The sequence below is a fragment of the Lithobates pipiens genome, unplaced genomic scaffold (genome assembly GCF_037356315.1).
Source record: "Lithobates pipiens isolate NorthernLeopardFrog02 unplaced genomic scaffold, aLitPip1_a1.2 Scaffold_13, whole genome shotgun sequence".
Lineage (NCBI taxonomy): Eukaryota > Metazoa > Chordata > Amphibia > Anura > Ranidae > Lithobates > Lithobates pipiens.
Window position 1 is genome coordinate 155418720 of NW_027507718.1, and position 13531 is coordinate 155432250.

Consider the following 13531-nt stretch of genomic DNA (forward strand, 5'->3'; position numbering starts at 1 on the left):
CCCACACCCCAGAATATGGAGGCCGGCTCCACCGGTGACCCCACACCCCAGAATATGGAGGCCAGTGACCCCACACCCCAGAATATGGAGGCCGGCTCCACCGGTGACCCCATAGTGCAGAATATGGGGGCCGGTGACCCCACAGTGCAGAATATGGAGGCCGGTGACCCCACACCCCAGAATATGGAGGCCAGTGACCCCACACCCCAGAATATGGAGGCCAGCTCCACCGGTGACCCCACTCCCCAGAATATGGAGGCCAGTGACCCCACACCCCAGAATATGGAGGCCGGCTACACCGGTGACCCCACACACCAGAATATGGAGGCCAGTGACCCCACACCCCAGAATATGGAGGCCGGCTACACCGGTGACCCCACAGTGCAGAATATGGGGGCCGGTGACCCCACACCCCAGAATATGGAGGCCGGCTCCAGCGGTGACCCCATAGTGCAGAATATGGGGGCCGGTGACCCCACAGTGCAGAATATGGAGGCCGGTGACCCCACACCCCAGAATATGGAGGCTGGCTCCAGCGGTGACCCCACAGTGCAGAATATGGAGTCCGGACTCATCAGTGACCCCAAAATATGCAGGCTGATCTCACTGGTGACCCCACATTCCAGAATATGGAGGCTGGGCTTACTGGTGATCCTGGAATATGGAGGCTGATCTCACTGGTGACCCCACACCCCAGAATATGGAGTCCGGACTCATCGGTGACCCCAGAATATGGTGGGTGGAGCCACACTCACTCTTCTAGGGGTTCACTAGGTCTTGCAGGTTTACATGCCATCACTCACCCTTAGGAGTCCCTCCTGCCACGTCTCTACCAGGTGCTGGTCTGTGAGCGTCTATTAATGGGTAGCAATGTGGCTGGGACCGGCTGACAAGGCTGCAGAGAACAATATACAGGGGCCCCCGATCCATAGAATGGTGGAATCCCCATATACAAGGCTGCCCCCCCCCCCCCAAAGTGTCCACCAACTCAGGGGTCCCCAGCCTCAGGTGGAGGACAATGCCAACTTCTCTTGTCTAGTTTCAGGTATGGGGGAGAAGATGGGACTTCCGGGCTCAGGATGTGTCTAACAGGAGAAGAACAAAGAAAAGGATGGGGGGTGATGACACATGGCATGGAGAGGATGGGGGATGATGACACATGGCATGAAGAGGATGGGGGATAACAGATGGCACATGGCATGGAGAGGATGGGGGATGATGGCGCATGGCATGGAGAGGATGGGGGGTGATTGTACATGGCATGGACAAGATGGGGATAACCATTGTTAGGTTGAACTGGTGTCTGTGTCCAGCTGGGGAGATACCTCTCTTAATCCTGGGGACCATCCCTCCTCTCTCTCCTCATCCTGGAGACCCTTTCTTGTCTCTATTCATCCTGGAGAACCTTCCTCTTCTCTCCTCATCCTGGAGATCATTCCTCCTCTCTCCTCATCCTGGAGATCATTCCTCCTCTCTCCTCATCCTGGAGACCCTTTCTTGTGTCTCTTCATCCTGGAGACCCTTTCTTGTGTCTCTTCATCCTGGAGAACCTTCCTCCTCTCTCCTCATCCTGGGGGCAATTCCTCCTCTCTCCTCATCCTGGGGGCAATTCCTCCTCTCTCCTCATCCTGGGGGCAATTCCTCCTCTCTCCTCATCCTGGGGGCAATTCCTCCTCTCTCCTCATCCAGGATCCTTGTCTCCAGGATGAGGAGAGAGGAGGAATTGTCTCCAGGATGAGGAGAGAGGAGGAATTGTCTCCAGGATGAGGAGAGAGGAGGAATTGTCTCCAGGATGAGGAGAGATGAGGAATTGTCTCCAGGATGAGGAGAGATGAGGAATTGTCTCCAGGATGAGGAGAGATGAGGAATGGTGTCCAGGATGAGGAGAGATGAGGAATGGTGTCCAGGATGAGGAGAGATGAGGAATGGTGTCCAGGATGAGGAGTAGGAATGGTCCTCAGGGTGAGAAGAGGAGAGGAGGAATGGTCCCCAGCATGAGGAGTAGGAATGGTCCTCAGGGTGAGAAGAGAGGAGGAATGGTTCCCAGCATGAGGAGAGATGAGGAATGGTGTCCAGGATGAGGAGTAGGAATGGTCCTCAGGGTGAGAAGAGGAGAGGAGGAATGGTCCCCAGCATGAGGAGTAGGAATGGTCCTCAGGGTGAGAAGAGAGGAGGAATGGTTCCCAGTATGAGGAGAGATGAGGAATGGTGTCCAGGATGAGGAGTAGGAATGGTCCTCAGGGTGAGAAGAGAGGAGGAATGGTTCCCAGCATGAGGAGAGAGGATGAATGGTTCCCTCGAAGAGGCAAAAGGAGTTATGTTCCCCAGGATGAGGAGAAGAGGAACGGTCCCCAGGATGAAGCGAGAGGAGGAACGGTCCCCAGGATGAAGAAGATACAATGAAGGTATTTGCAACACTTGAAATGCTGTGAAAATATTTTCTGTATTTATTCAGTTTAAATAAACGTCACATACAATAATTATGAACGATTATTAATTACATTTGGTTGGGAGGAGGCAAAGAACAGGGCTGTACAAAAACGGGTACATGGTGGGGGCGGGTTTGAGGTCATTGCACCTAGAAAAAAGGGACCGCTACAAAAGATCAATCCAAGAGAGCGGTGAGTACATTATAAAAAAGTTCTCCCAGGAGGGTTTCTATGGTACGGGATCTGCTGCCCTCTAGTGACAGACAGGATACATTACAGTACAAAGTGCAGCTGCCAACCAACAGAATCTGTAACATTTCCTGAGGTCTGAGATGTGCAAATTATAGTCGGGCTTCAGATTCTCCTGACTTCAACATAATGTACAAAGCTGGAGGAGAGAAAAAAAAAAGTGTAAATTGTCAGAACAACAACAAGAGCAACAGAAAAGGCAGAGGAGGGAGGAGGAGGAGGAATGAGAGAGGAGCAGCAACAGAAACAGCAGACAAGAAACCGGAATGGCAGAGAAGGAGGGAGAGAGGAGCAGCAACAGGATCAGCAGACAACAGGGATGGCAGAGGAGGGAGAGAGGAGCAGTGACAGGAACAGCAGACAAAGAAACAGGAGTGGCAGAGGAGCAACGCTAGGAATGGCAGAGAAGGAAAGAGGAGCAGCAACAGGAACGGCAGAGGAGCAGCGACAGGAACAGCAGACAAGAAACAAGAGGAATGGCAGAGGAGCAAAGCCAGGAACGGGAAAGAGGGAGAGAGGAGCAGCACCAGGAATGGCAGAGGAGGGAGAGAGAGGAGCAATGACAGAAACGGCAGAGAAGCAACGTCAGGAACAGCAGACAATGAAGAGGAACAGCAGAGGAGCAACGTCGGGAGCAATGACAGGAGAGACAGAGGCGGAGCAGCAACAGAGGAACGGCAGAGAAGAAGGAGAGGAGCAGCAACAAGGAGGGACAGAGGAGCAATGTCAGGAATGGCAGAGGAGCAGCAACAGGAACAGCAGAGGAGCAACAAAGGAGCAGTGTCAGGACCAGCAGACAAGAAACAAACAAAAAGGAATGGCAGAGGAGCAATGACAGGATTGGCAACGACCGGAACGGCAGACGAGCAGCGACAGGAACAACAGACAAGAAACAAGAGGAATGGCAGAGGAGCAATGCTAGGAACGGCAGGGAAGGAGGGAGAGAGGAGCAGCAACAGCAGGGACAGAGGAGCAACAACAGAGGAGCAACACCAGGAATGACAGAGGAAGAGAGGAGCAATAACAGAAACGGCAGAGAAGCAACGTCAGGAACAGCAGACAATGAAGAGGAACAGCAGAGGAGCAACGTCGGGAGCAATGACAGGAGAGACAGAGGAGGAGCAGCAACAGAGGAACAGCAGACAAGAAGGAGAGAGGAGCAGCAACAAGAAGGGACAGAGGAGCAATGTCAGGAATGGCAGAGGGGCAGCAACAGGAACAGCAGACAAGAAACAGGAATGGCAGCGGAGCAACGCCAGCACCGGCAGAGGAGCAACAAAGGAGCAGAGTCAGGAACAGCAGACAAGAAACAGGAATGGCAGAGGAGGAGGAGGGACAGAAGAGCAATGACAGGAGCGACAGATCAGAAACCACAGATGAGTGACAGGAGAGACAAGAGAGGAAGGAATGGAGTTACAGAATGAAGATTTCCCAGCAGTAGTCCTCACCGGTGGCCTCGCTGTGAAGCACAGCGCTGTCATGACTGCGGACCTGGCATCTGGTGTAGACTTTCTGACCGTCGACCTTCTCCACTCAGCTGTCTATGAGGACTGTGGATCCCAGAGGAATCGGACTACAGACACAAAGAGAACCTCATTACACCTCTCTGCTATCACAGCTTCAGAACATCAACAACTCCTACCCCCCCCCCCCCCCCGCGAGAGTCTCCCAAATATTATTCTTCCCCTGTCACTACCACATCATCACCGCCGGCCATCGATTGTACAATCTCCTGACAACCATGTAGTGTCAGGTAGGTCCTCTTCTCCCCCCTGGGCGCTTACCTCCGATAGTCGAGGTTCAGGTTGGCGGTCATAGCCGGTCCGATGCTGTTTACAATTCCCGCCCCCACGGTGGAGTCTACGATGGTGGCGATGCAGCCCCCGTGTGTGTACCTAGAAGAAGGCAAGAGGGGACACGAGAGGTGGAAGGAGAACAAGGAGAGCCCGAGGAACCAAAGGATTCTGGTTAGGGTAGGCTCTGCGAAGAAAAAAAAAAAAGAAAAAAAAAAAAAAAGAAAATAACGCTCACCCTGCGAGGCCCCCCAGATAGGGCCCGGGCTGGAATATGCAGACTGTCCTCTTCTCCGCCTCGTTATAGAACATACAATACTCGAAGCCGATTCCTTCCTGGTCCAGGTTCCTGGTGAAGAAACGAGTTTCCCCGTCGGCCTCCAGGCTCATACCTGTACAGGAGGAGGTCAGAGGTCACCAGAGGAGCTTACACTCTAATGTCATCCCCCACCACAGCCAAACACTATTCTTATTCTTGTACTCGATCTGCTGCCAGCGAACTCCTCGTAGGAGGGAAGTCTCCTCCAGCTCGGGTCTCGGCTCAGCTCCTCGTACAGCCTCTTGGTTTCGGGGTTCCAGGTGGGGTTGGGCACGGCGTAGTCCCGCGGTTGGAGGGCGGCCTGCAGATTTAAAAATAAATAAACAGATGTCAGACCTGTGCCCTTCGCTTTGGCTTTTCTATGATTGGGAGGGTTAAAAAGAAGACATTCTGGGTGGAGTCTTTGGTGGATATTCAGCCTATAGGAAGCAGATGTTTGGGATCACCTCCCACTGACAGCGATCACCGTCCCGCGGTCAGGGTGTGAGCGGCACTAGAGGTGTGTGCAGAACATTCAAATTTCTTACGTTACCAAATTTTGGTTTCAGAATTTTAGTTAAAAATTTTAATTTTGTTTATTCATTTTCTGACGGATTCCACAATTTTTTGAAGAACAATTTGAACTCGTAAAAAACAAAAAATAAAAAAAACAAAAAACAAAACAAAACCCAAAACAAAACACAAACACCACACGATCAATGATTCAAATTCTGTGTGAAGAAATAGCTGGTTGCTAAGGATCGGGCTGGGGGCGCCGTCCGCCACGTCCTTAGCAACCGACGACTCGTTGGCTGTCAGCGGGATTCCCCACTGACAGCTGAAACGTAAAAACAAATGAGTGCTGGCAATAGAAAATCCTGGAAAAAAAAACAAACCCCCCCCCCCCAACAACCAACCCTGCATGGGCACCAGCCCCCCCCCCCCCGATGGGGAAGAGGAATAAAAAAAAAAAAAAAAAAAAGCATAGGGGTCCGGACCTTTATCCAAGCATGCAACCCAGGAAAGGGGGAAGGGGGGGTGTATGAGCAAGTGCCCCCCCACCCCAAACCATACCAGGTCACCATACCAGGGCCCTGCCCTAAGCACCATGCTGATAGGGACAAGGGCCTCTTTCCAACAACCCTGGCTGGTGGTTGTGGGGGGGGTACCCCAGATCCCGCCCTACCCACCTATGTGAATGAGTATGGTGTACATAGATCAAAAATAGTAAATAAAAAGTCCCCCCCAGGCCCTTATCCGATGCAGACCGGGGGGCAGGCAAGGAAAGGGGGGGGGGTATTAGCAAAAAAACAAAGGAGTCCCCCCCAGATCCCACACTACCTCCAACTATGTGAATGAGTATGAGGTACGTAGTACCCCTACCCTTTCCACCCCAAAAAAATTTAAAAATAAATAAAAACCCCTTTCGAACGCTCCACGCTGTTGAATGTCCGACGGTTCTTACATGGCTAAGGGGTGGCCCCGCCCCTGTGACATCACCAACCAGGTAACGCTGGGCTGTTGATGTCACAAAGGGGGTGGGGTGTTTTACATTTCAGCCAGTAGGGAAGCCCGCTGACAGCTGATGACTCATTGGTTGTTAAGGAGGCGGCGGCGGCGGCGGCGGCGGCCACCCCCCCCCTTTAGCAACCAGCTATTTCTTGACACAGAATTCGAATCGGTTGACCTTTTTGTTTCTCCCCCTCCCCCCAAACGATCCGAATCCAAGTCGTACATAAATAATTTGGAATGGGTGAGAAAACGATGAACGTAAATTAAATTTCAACAAAAATGTGTTACCATTTCATCTCCGAGATTCAGATACATCCGAATGGCTACAAATGTATCCAAATTTATATCCAGAGAGGCATAGTGTCTATGGGGCTCCGTCCGGCAGCAGAGCGCGCACATTAGGTGGCATGCCCCTCCCCCACTGGGGACACTCCAGGCGGTTAACCCCTCCCCCAACCAATCAGTACTCACAGGGAATAGGTGTTCATGCTCTACCCTGGCGGCGGCGGCGGTGGAGGCGTGGCGGCAGACGGCAGCGCCGCCCTGGATGATCCTGGAGATTTCGTACAGCATGGTGCCTGAGAGAGGAGACAGGAAGGAGATGAGACGGGGACACCGACATCAATCTATACATTATCCCCCACACTGGAGGAGTACTACATATCCCAGCATGTCCCCCCACACACACACACACACACACACCAGAGCACTACCTATCCCAGCATGTCCCCTCCCCCACACCAGAGCACTACATATCCCAGCATGTCCCCACCCCCACACCGGGGAACTACATATCCCAGCATGTCCCCCCACCCCCACACCAGAGCACTACATATCCCAGCATGTCCCCACCCCCCACACCAGAGCACTACATATCCCAGCATGTCCCCTCCCCCACACCGGAGCACTACATATCCCAGCATGTCCCGTCCCCCACACCGGAGCACTACATATCCCAGCATGTCCCGTCCCCCCACACCGGAGTACTACATATCGCAGCATGTCCCATCCCCCCCACACCGGAGCACTACATATCGCAGCATGTCCCGTCCCCCCACACCGGAGCACTACATATCCCAGCATGTCCCCTCCCCCACACCGGAGCACTACATATCCCAGCATGCTCTGTGTATCCTTCCTCCACCTAGAACTGAACTACAAAGTCCCAGCAAAGCCCACAAGCTCCAGAACTCAGCCCCCCCTCACCTGCTGGGAGTTGTGATTCTTTTGCTGCTTTAGACCAAAACAGCTCCCCTGCCCACCTCCTCTCCAAACCCCTTCCATTCCACCAATGTCCCTTTTATCAGCATCTTCCAGGACTCGTCTCTATTCACACCTGTCCCTGATTCCGGAGACATTTTCCTGAAGCCTCCGCCTGGAGAAAATCTCCGCCCACTTGAGTGTGATTTTTCACCACCACTTAATATTCAGAGGCCTGTTATTAGGGTGGGCGGGGCTGCTGCTGACGTCCTGAGCATCTGTTCAGCTCCGCCCGCCCACCCGCAAGTCTCCGCCCACTCGAGGCTATAATTTTTCTCCACCATGAGAATAAATCTACAGCGCATGCGCTGTTAAGGGCAGGGGATTGACACATGCGCAGTAAAGGCCCGCCGTCAGCTGTGCGAATGACGTAGCCTCACCGGAAGTGACGGGGTGAGCGAAAATCACGGGTCGCATGAAATTTTACAACACCGGCGATTCCCTACACCATAAGAACGATCATTGCGGCTGTTCCGCCGCTTGATCGTTCTTACGGGCGGCGGGAGGGGACGCCCCCCCTCCCGCCGCCCTCCGATGCTTCTACCTACTCACCGTTTCCATCGGTGAGTCGGTCACAGGATCCGCCGGCCCCAGCAATTAATCAGAGATTTCCGGCAGACTAGATTGTCCCCGGAGTCTCTATGATCGTTCGGAGGCCGGGCGCGATGTTATGACGTCACGCCCGGCCTCGGTATTCAAATTAACGGCGCCGATCTGGCTAGGAAGCCATGATCGTTTATTTATTTATTTTTTATTCTTCCCAGCCTAGAGGTGAGATATGGGGTCTTATTGACCCCATATTTCACTGTAAATGGGTCCGATCGTGCCATATTCCTATTACAAGGGATGTTTACATTCCTTGTAATAGGAATAAAAGTCATCAATTTTTTTTTTTTTAAATGTAAAACTAAAAAAATAAAATTAACAATAAAAAAAAAAAAATTTAAAGCGCCCCTGTCCCTGTAAGCTCGCACACAGAAGCGAACGCATACGTAAGTCCCACCCACATATGAAAACGGTGTTCAAACCACACATGTGAGGTATCACCACGAACGTTAGCGAGAGCAATAATTCTAGCCCTAGACCTCCTCTGTAACCCAAAATATGTAACCAGTAAAAAAATTTAAAGTGTCGCCTATGGGGATTTTTAAATACCAAAGTTTGGCGCCATTCCACGAGCGCGTGCAATTTTGAAGCGTGACATGTTGGGTATCTATTTACTCGGCGTATCCTCCTTTTTCACATTATGCAAAAAAATTGGGCTAACTTTACTGGTTTTTTTTTTTTTTTTAAGCATTAAACAGTTTTTTTTTTTCTGAAAAAAACACGTTCGAAAAATTGCTGTACAAATACCGTACGAGATAAAAAGTTGCAATGACCGCCATTGTATTCTCTAGGGTCTTTGCTAAAAAAACATATATAATGTTTGGGGGTTCTATGTAATTTTCTAGCAAAAAAATTAGGAATTTTACATGTAGGAGAGAAATGTCAGAATTGGCCTGGGTCCGAAGTGGTTAATAAAGACTATCATTCTGACTCCATTTTTCATTCTTGTCACAATCATTTGTGGCCACTACTGTCAATTGATATGTAATGCACTTTGTGAAATCAGAAATTGGCTATCAAAAAAAATATATTTAACATCATTAATTTGACAGCCAGAAATATTTTTAAGAATGCTATACCTGACTCAAGTTGGGCTCCTCCACATGTTGCTGCCTTGAAGGCCCAGGTTGGTCGTCGGAAGCCTCAGCTGGGGGGGGGAGAAAGCCTTGAAGGAAGGTTAGAGAGTGCTGGCCTGTTTTCCCTCTGGTCTGACAGAAAATGCAGTCTGTCAAAAGTACCACAGCCTGGGTACATAAATGTCATCTGCTGCTCCTGATCTCCTGGACCTTCATGAGCTCCCTATTTTAAGGGTTCCTCATGCCACCAATTTTGGAGGTTAAATACTTGATGTCTGCCATGGGGATCATTGGCTTCACAAATTAAAGCAGTTTCTCCAGCGCTGCCTGCCTCTTTGATTATTAAAAAACGGGTGGTTCAGCTACCACAGACAGGGCAGCTCCCTGAACATTCTCTGCAAGACACGACACAAGACAAACCCTAATGTCAAGCATAACTCTCCTAATCTTGACCCAATATAGGCCTCAATCTATAAGCAGTATAGCACTGATGCACCAAGTTAAAATTGTACCATCGTTATAACGATCGTCGCTTCCGTTACTCCGTCCTCCACTCACAGATCGTACGTACAACGCACGCATGTTCCGCTTATATATATATATATATATATATATATATATATATATATATATATATAAATTTCACTGCGCATGCATGCACTGACGTTCTTTCTAGTATATTCCCTGCTCCTTCTCTTTCGGCGCAGTGGAAGAGCACATGGTGGAGAGACAACAGGTGCATCCAACGACGAAAAGGCCGGAGCCACGAACGTCCCGATCCCGGAGGAGATTTAAGGCCTCAAATATGTCCTTTATAGAGTTAGTGGATATCTTGCCGAGGGCCAACTATGATGGGAAGCATGGACTTTACCCAAACCCAGATGCGAGGCCAAGATCATGACTAAAGTTGTGAAGAGTCTGCACGGGAATTTTGGGGTACGACGATCCAAGGAGCAATTGAGGAAACGATGGTCAGACCTTAAATTGAGGGAGCACCATCAGTACAGAAAAATAAGGAAACTGCTTCTAAAAACCAAGTACTTGTCGTGTGTTCCTGTTGTTATTATTATTATTATTGCTTGCATGCTGCTCCATGTGCTTTTCTTTACTGTGGTACAGTTTAAAATGGCAACTTTCATGTTCATAGGCACAGTAATCGGTTGTAGGAAACATCGTTTGTTCGCCCACTTATAAGATGTTTTTGGCAGATACAGGTTAACTACATTTGTTCAGGCCTATTTGTATTAAAATAAATTTGTTGTCAAGATGGGTTTGTAACCAGAATGAAATGCAAACTTGATTCAGTGTAAGGAGAGGACACTCAGCAGCTGTTTATACATCTGGATACAGGAGCACTAGTGTGGGACACCAGAACAAACTATTTAGGGTGTCCCACACAGGTGCTCCAGTGGATACTAGGGGCCTCTACATGTGTGTACTTTAACAAAGGTAAGTATTCCAGCTTTAGAAAGGAAATGAAATAAAATGTTCTTCAGCTTTGAACTCTGCCAAAACAGACAATTGTATGACACTTCCAAGTAATGTTTCATATTCCTATTTCTTCCCCTTAAATCTTATTTGTGTGCTAAGTATTCAGATTTTTTATTATAATAGGGTAGAAAAGACTTGGGACATCTGAGGACACCAGGGACTCCCCACCTCCTAAAGAAGGGGAAATCCCAAAACCACAAGCAGACGATGTGGAGGGAGACGTTTATGAAGTGGGCAAAATTGTCACCACAATAGGTAAGTGTCTGAGACCACAGCTTAAGGTAATAGATGGATGCCTGCAAATTTATAATGGTGTGTTTTATTTCTTTTAGGTGATGTGGATGTTATGGAAGAAGAATATAATTTCACAAGTGAAAGTGCCCAGATGCTCATCGGGGAGAGAATGGGGTGCAGTCGTGATTTAGAAAATATATAGGAAACCATCAATGATCTTCAACAAAAAATGAAGAACATCATTGATGTTTAAGGCAGAATATAAAACACACAAAAATGATACAGTTTTCTTGAGTATTTTTGCTTTGAATAAAAAATTTAAAAGCCAGATTTTGAAGATGCACATGGTGTGTAAACATGTGCTATCTGCCATCACAGGATATCAATGTACGCGTTTTGTGGGTGCAACCCCTTCCTCGCAAATCATTTAGGTGAGAGGAAGGGGTTGCACCCCCAAAACACGTCCATTGATCCCCCCCATGATGGGAGCTAGAACATGTTGACATTAGGCATGGGATCAGGAGGAAAATCCCCAGTTTGAATCCCAATTTGTGTGCATCTTCAAAATTTGTCTTTTACAAGGGGTGACATCATCTCATCTGATGAAGGCAATATCAAAACAGTTTGGACATACCACTGTCTGATATTGCCTTCACTTTATCAATGTTGAACTTTGGAAGTTCCTGAGTTGTGTATGTTATGCTTTGAAATATGCCTGTTTAACCAAAAAAAGGATATTTACAATGTGAAAAAAAAGATATACACAAAAGATGTTGGTTTGTTCAAAAACCCTTTTCTAATGCACATGTGAATGTGCTTTGAGTAAAATGTTTTCTACTCCAATACCGGACCCACAGCTATGGGCCCAGTATGGGATTAAGGTCCTCCAAGATGTTATCCATTCATGGACACTGCTTTCCTTCCGGGACTTAGCAGGGAAATATGGTCCCCCGGGGAGAATGTTATTTAGATATTAGCAGCTAAAACATGCAGTCAGGGCCCAATTCCCTGGGCCTATAAACTTGAAAACGGACCCCATTGAAGCAATTCTAGCACAGGAGACCCTAAAAAAAAAAAAAACTCTCTACTATGTATCTTGCCCTACTGGGAGTCGATTTGCCCCAAAATGAACACCCTCTTGGACAAGTGGCAGGCTGACGTCCCTAGTCTGGACAGGGAAACCTGGGATGCATGCTTTGAGGAAGGGTCTAAACTGCTGGTATCCTCTAGAGATGAGCTGCTGCACACTAAATTCCTGCATCGCATTTACTACATGCCGCAGAGACTGCACCAGATTTTCGCTCACAGGTCACCAAACTGCCCCAGATGGCAATCCCCTGATAGCACATATTTACATATGTTTTGGACCTGTCCCCTTATTGTGAAATTTTGGACAGCTGTCTTTGATTGTATCGATATTCGTTTACAACTAACGCTACCGGTGTCACCCAAACTGGCTCTATTGGGTATCTATGAAGACGATCAAAGACCTTGGTACACAAAGCTGCTAATCTGATTCTTGTTTGTGCTACACCAAGAAGAAAGTCCTTAAGAAATGGGCATCGCCCTCTCCCCCCAAGGGGGAGTCATGAGACTCCGCTGTTAATGCTGTGCCACCGTTGTATAAGATGACCTATACTAACAGAGGTTGCCCACAGAAATTCGACCGGATATGGCTACCATGGACAGAGCAATTCTAATCCTTCTGTCGTACAGGGAATAGGGCACCGCCCCAAGGTAGTGGGACACTAGCATGAGCTGGTCATGCCCCCCCTCCAGATGAGGGGTACAGCTCCAACTTGCCATTCTAGAACATACGCACGTGGGAGGTTGAATGTAACACTGAATGTACTGATCTATACAGTTTGCCTACTCTCCTTGTTCCATTTTATTTGTTATATGATAAAGACCAATCTTGTTAAAAAAAAAAAAAATGTGTGGCTTCTTTCAATGCTCAATATTAATTTTTGTAGTAAGTTGATTTTACAGTGACAATGGGGGTTATTTACTAAAGGCAAATCCACTTTGCACTACAAGTGCAATTTCAGGTACACTTTTGCAGTGCACTGGGAGTGCAAAGTGGATTTTCCTTTAGTAAATAACTCCCACAGTGCTTTATAATTTGCCACAATCATGCCATTTTCATGACTCCACAAATTTCATTCATGGTGCTGAAAATTATGAATATTTTTCTCAGTAATGCTTTACATACGTTAACAAAAACAAGGGGGGTGTGTGTAGCAAACCCACAACATAATAGTTCACTGAAGAAGAGATTGTCACCTCATGTATCAAATAAATTACGTTTGCACTATTGAAGAACATGTCCAAAAAGAAAAGCCCATAGGAGAACCTAGGAGACAGCTAAAAGAAACCCAGGCAGTAAATCAAAGGAAATCTTTCTGTTTATTTTGGATAAAATGTTTCTTCAGCAGTTTCTGGCATATCAATGCATAAGTGTGGAGACAACCTCATAAAATGCCTTATAATAAGCTAGAGTGAGCCCCTCAGGACTGGGAGATTTCTTCAGTTTAGAACTGGCCAAAGTCACCCCCAGTTCCTCCATTGTAACAGGTTCCTCCA

General features: G+C 48.3%; 1 protein-coding gene and 1 pseudogene across 4 annotated transcripts in view; one reads left to right on the forward strand and one right to left on the reverse strand.

The window, feature by feature from the left end:
• The window catches only part of SH3GL1 (SH3 domain containing GRB2 like 1, endophilin A2), a 565510-nt gene that overhangs the window by 486163 nt on the left and 65816 nt on the right, over positions 1 to 13531 (forward strand). The gene's annotated exons all lie outside the window — the stretch shown is intronic.
• LOC143974408 (acyl-coenzyme A thioesterase THEM4-like) lies at positions 2481 to 7727 on the reverse strand (annotated as a pseudogene). The gene is made up of 7 exons (XR_013272216.1): positions 7618 to 7727; positions 6753 to 6859; positions 4953 to 5091; positions 4710 to 4863; positions 4463 to 4573; positions 4127 to 4251; positions 2481 to 2817 (listed from the first exon to the last, which is right to left on the reverse strand). The product of XR_013272216.1 is annotated as an acyl-coenzyme A thioesterase THEM4-like (transcript).